This window comes from Phalacrocorax carbo (assembly GCF_963921805.1).
Source record: "Phalacrocorax carbo chromosome W unlocalized genomic scaffold, bPhaCar2.1 SUPER_W_unloc_5, whole genome shotgun sequence".
NCBI lineage: Eukaryota > Metazoa > Chordata > Aves > Suliformes > Phalacrocoracidae > Phalacrocorax > Phalacrocorax carbo.
Window position 1 is genome coordinate 527869 of NW_026990256.1, and position 6000 is coordinate 533868.

The following is a 6000-nucleotide window of genomic DNA, read 5'->3' on the forward strand; positions in this document are numbered from 1 at the left end:
CATCCTCCCGCATCACCCACCAAGTGCACCCAGGTCCTCCAGCAAACGCAATCCCACGAGTGGGTTTGCCTTTGCCTGAAGCAGGAATAACCCAGACTGTCTTGCCCAACATATTTTTTATGTGCACTACAGGGACTCTATCCCCTTCCACAGTACGTAAGGATTCTGACTGGGCAGGGCCAGCTCGGTTGGCGGATCCCCTCGTGTTGACTAACCAGGTGGCTTTTGCTAAATGTGTATCCCAGTGTTTAAAGGTTCCACCCCCCATTGCTCTCAGTGTCATCTTTAATAGTCCATTGTATCTTTCGATTTTCCCAGAGGCTGGTGCGTGATAGGGGATGTGATACACCCACTCAATACCGTGCTCTTTGGCCCAGGTGTCTATGAGGTTGTTTCGGAAATGAGTCCCATTGTCTGACTCAATTCTCTCTGGGGTGCTGTGTCGCCACAGGACTTATTTTTTGAGACCCAGGATAGTGTTCTGGGCAGTGGCGTGGGGGACAGGATATGTTTCCAGCCAGCCGGTGGTTGCTTCTACCATGGTGAGAACATGGCGCTTGCCTTGGCGGGTCTGTGGGAGTGTAATATAGTCAATTTGCCAGGCCTCCCCATAATTATGCTTCAGCCATCGTGCCCCATACCACAGAGGCTTTACCCGCTTCGCTTGCTTGATTGCAGAGCACATTTCACATTCGTGGATAACCTGCGCAATAGTGTCCATGGTCAAGTCCACACCTCGATCACGAGCCCACCTGTATGTTGCATCTCTCCCTTGATGGCCTGAGGTGTCATGGGCCCATCGAGCTAGAAATAGTTCACACTTATGTTGCCAGTCCAGATCCACCTCAGCCACTTCAATCTTGGCAGCCTGATCTACCTGCTGGTTGTTTCGATGTTCTTCAGTGGCCCAACTCTTGGGGACGTGAGCATCCACATGACGTACCTTCACAACCAGGTTCTCTAACCGGGCAGCAACATCTTGCCACAATGCGGCAGCCCGGGTGGGTTTGCCTCTGCGCTGCTCGGACCCCTTCATATGCTGCCAATCTCCCTTTTTCAGTTGGAGTATAGTGGGCTTCGGACCCTCTGTATCCCCGACTCCAAAACCCTAGGGGTTGACCTCGGGTCTCCCTTGTTGCCTTCTGCCAGAGGTTCCAGGTAGGGCCATTCTCCCCGGCTGCAGTATAGAGCACATTTTTTATAGCTTGTCCTGCCTGGACTGGCCCAAGGGCTACCGCATGAACTCTCTCTCATTTAATCTTGTCAAAGGCTTATTGTTGCTCAGGGCCCCATTTGAACTCATTCTTTTTCTGGGTCACTTGATAGAGGGGGCTTACGATCAGACTGTAGTGTGGAATATGCATCCTCCAAAAACCCACAACGCCCAAGAAGGCTTGTGTTTCCTTTTTGCTCGTTGGTGGAGACATGGCTGCTATCTTGTTGATCACATCCATGGGGATCTGACGACGACCATCTTGACATTTCATTCCTAAGAACTGGACGTCTTGTGCGGGTCCCTTAACTTTACTTTGTTTTATGGCAAAACCAGCTTTCAGAAGGATTTGGAGCATTTTCTCTCCTTTCTCAAAAAGGTCTTCTGCTGTGTTGCCCCACACAATGATGTCATCAATGTATTGAAGGTTTTCTGGAGCTTCTCCCTGTTCCAGTACAGTCTGAATCAGTCCATGGCAAATGGTAGGACTGTGTTTCCACCCCTGGGGCAGTCGATTCCAGGTATACTGGACGCCCCTCCATGTGAAAGCAAACTGTGGCCTGCATTCTGCTGCCAGAGGGATGGAGAAGAATGCGTTAGCGATATCAGTTGTGGCATACCACTTGGCTGCCTTTGACTTCAGTTCGTATTGAAGTTATAGCATGCCTGGCACAGCAGCACTCAACGGTGGAGTGACTTCATTCAGGCCACGATAGTCTACTGTTAGCCTCCACTCTCCATTAGATTTTCGCACTGGCCATATGGGACTGTTAAAGGGTGAGTGGGTCTTACTCATGACTCCTTGGCTCTTCAGTAGGTGAATGAGCTCATGGATGGGGACCAGAGAGTCTCTGTTGGTGCGATATTGCCACCGGTGCACTGTTGTGGTGGCGATCGGCACCTGTTGTTCCTCGACCTTCAGCAACGCCACAACAGAAGGGTCCTTCGAGAGACCGGGCAAGGTAGACAGCTGTTTAATTTCCTCCGTCTCCAAGGCAGCTACACCAAAAGCCCACTTATAACCTTTTGGGTCCTTGAAATACCCTCTCCTGAGGTAGTCTATGCCAAGGATGCACGGACCCTCGGGGCCAGTCACGATGGGGTGCTTTTGCTACTCATTCCTGGTTAGGCTCACTTTAGCCTCCAATACAGTTAGCTCTTGGGACCCCCCTGTCACTCCAGCAATGCTGATGGGTTCTGCCCCTATATAGTTTGATGGCATTAAGGTGCACTGTGCGCCAGTGTCCACTGAAGCTTTATACTCTGTGGGTCAGATGTGCCAGGCCATCGGATCCACACAGTCCAGTAAACCCGGTTATCCCTTTCCTCCACCCGGCTGGAGGCAGGGCCCCTCTAGTCCTGATCATAGTATTCATCACTCACTTCCAGTAAATATGAATCACGGGTGTCTCTGTTAAGATCAATCAGGACATCAGCGCTTCTGCTCCTCTGTCTGGAGAATTGCTTACGGGAAACTGGAGCAGCAGCTCTCCTGGAGAAACTCCCCTGAGTAATTGTTCTCCCTTGCAGCTCACGTACCCGTGCCTCTAGGGCTGAGGTAGGTTTTCCATCCCACTTCTTCATGTCCTCTCCGTGATCACGCAAGTAAAACCATAGGGTGCCCCGTCACGTGTATCCCTTCTGTTGAGCAAAGGGACGCTTACTCCTAATGGCTGAGATACTGGTCCGTACTGGTGGGGAGTAGGACCTATCTTCTTTGAGTTGCTGGAACTCTCGGGACAGTTTCTCAACAGCAGAGATGAGCGAGGAAGAGAGAACCGCTTCATATTCCCAGAGTTTATCAATCACCTCAGCCACCGTTGGTGTCTCGTCATCTTTCCAGGACATCACTGCCAATGAGTTTGCATATGAGGACGGTGCACTCCGTACAAACTTCCGCCACATGGGTCATGTGCACTCGGCTTCATTTGGATCTTTCGAGGACCGTTGATCGTCCAGGTCACCATAAATCACCTCAAGCACAGCTAATTCCCTTAGATACTGGATGCCTTTCTCCATGGTCATCCATTTTCCTAGGCGAAATACAATATCTTCTTTGAAGGGATACCTCTCTCTCACTGCGGACAGGAGCCGCCTCCAGAGGCTGAGGGCTTGTGTCCCTTTTCCAATCGCTTTATCAATGCCCCCTTCCCTAGAGAGGGATCCCAGTTGTTTGGCTTCCTTCTCCTCTAATTCCAGACTGCTGGCCCCATTATCCCAGCATCGGAGCAGCCAGGTGATAACGTGCTCACCTGAATGACGCCCGAAATCTTTCCGTATATCCCACAACTCACTCAAGGATAGGGATCGATTAGTTTCTGTTTCTTGTACACATTCTTCCTCTTCCTCCTCCTCTTCTTGTGATGGCCCTGGTTCCTCGTAATCTCTTTTTAAATGAGTTGACCTTCTCTTCCATGATTTCTTCTTGCGTATAGGGGCGACTGATACTGGCACTGGTTGGTCCCCTGGTTTAGCTGCAATATTTGTCGTAGGGGTTTGGGTGGCCGCAGTGCTCGTCACTGGGGTTGGAGTAGCTGCAGTGTCTGTCGTGGGGGTTTGAGTGGCCGCAGTGCTTGTCACAGGGGTTGGAGTAGCTCCCTTCTCTTTCCCTTGGGGGTACTGAATAGTGTTAAATAGGGCTCGATAGGCATAAGCCAAGCCCCAGCACATTGCAGTGATTTGTATCTCTCTGGAATTGCCAGGGTGACAACATACTTCCTCCAAATGTTCTACTAATTTTTCAGGATTCTGCACTTGTTCAGGGGTGAAGTCCCACAACACTGGGGGTGCCCACCGTCTTAGGCATTTGCCCATACTATCCCACATACCCTGCCACGCATAGCTATCAAGCCTTGGGACAGATCTCTGGATTATATTCTTAACTTGCTTACTAACCTTAGACAGATCTGATACCATCTGCCAAAGCAATATCAACAGATATATCTTGACTACCCAAGGATGTTCAAGATACTGAAAAGTTGTTGTAATGAAGGAGGAGACATCATAGATGAAGGCAGCTATGGTGCCATTCTGTATTTCCTCCATAAAAAACTTCTCAGAGGAGGAGGTATAATTGCTAATTGCCTCCATGAGGTGGTAGCTGTAGTACAGTAACGGCTTCCATGCAAGACCTAAATAGCCGATAACAGTCAAGGCCAGTGTTTCAATAACAAGTCTCCTAGGCAAAACATCTCTAATCACTGCAGAGCACAGCAAACTGACAAAACCAACAGCAAGTTTTAACATGTACTTTACAATCAGCATGGTAAAGTCTGGACAAACTAATACTGAGAGCAGATGAATCAGTGCTGTGACCAGCAACTGTTATTATCTCAAACCCTTCGTGCCCCACGTTGGGCGCCAAAAATAGACTGTCGTGGTTCAGCCTCAGCTGGCAACTGAACACCATGCAGCCACTCGCTCACTCCCCCCCACCCCTGTGGGATGGGGAAGAGAATCGGACGAGCAAAAGAACTTGTGGGTTGAGATAAGCACAGTTTAATGATTACAATAAAATGATAATAATAGTACCAATGATTATGATAACAATGACAATAATGTTAATATAGTAAAATGGAAAAGGAAGGGAAAGGGAAAAAAAGGGGAAAAAATCCACGGAAACACAAACGATACAACCGCTCACCACCCACCGACCGATGCTGCCCATCCCCCAGCCGCGATTGCCCCACCTCCCCTGGCCAGCCCCTCCCAGGTAACATACTGGGCATGACGTTACATGATATGGAATATCCCTTTGTTCAGTTTGAATCCACTCTCTTAGCTGTGCCCCCTCCCCTCCCGGCTTCTTGTGCACCCAGCAGAGCATGGGAAGCTAGACATGTCCTTGACTAGTATCAGCGCTGCCCAGCAACAGCCAAAACATCTGTGTGTTATCTCAACAGTTTTTTTTTTCCATGCTAATTTCAAAGCACAGCACTATACCAGCTAGAATGAAGAAAATCAACTCTATCCCAGCTAAAACCATGACAACAACCTATTTTAATAATAGTAACACTACTGCACACACCACCACCTATGCACATGTGTTAAAGAGACCTCAGGTACAGGGAATAAAAATGAAAGAGAAAATCAGTTACAGCAGATCACGTTGCAGTTCTTTTCAGCAGGGAAACCAGAGACTGGCTTGTTCTCCCTCCCCACCACCCTGTTTTTCATCTGGATGCACATTGCTTGAAAAATAGACACCCCCAAACCTGCTTTAGGCTCTCTAGTGTTGTCCCAAGCTTTCTTAAGGGTAGGGGTACTGAATGAAGTGGCACTGCTCAGCAAACAAGTGCTTGACCTTAGGGAATCCACTGGAATCATGCTGTCTACCTCTTGCCATGGTTCTCCTTTGGGCATGGATTAAAGGCACCTTTGCTCTAATGTGGAGTCGAAAGTACAGGAGAGCTGTATGTCTGTGTCATGCCAGACTTCAGCTAGTTCCTCAAGGTGTGGGGACATCACTGGCCCAGCCTTGGTCTGGTCTTGGTATGGCCAGGGGTCCCAGTAGCATCCTCTCAGAGATGCAGCCCCAAAACACTGCATATTCAAACAGGAGGCAGCTGGTCAGCGACCTCTTTTCTGATGGGCACTGAGGACATTGGGGCAAGCAGGACCAGGAAGTGTGTGCAAAAGGCTGTAAGGTACCACCGAGACATCAGTAATTTTAGTTGGAATTCATGCTATGTAGGCTGTTTCATCCAATGTCGACAGCTCATTTTGAACCAGCACAGGAATTTTAAATAGAATCAGTGAACTACATCTTGGTGCTTTGCTTGGTACTG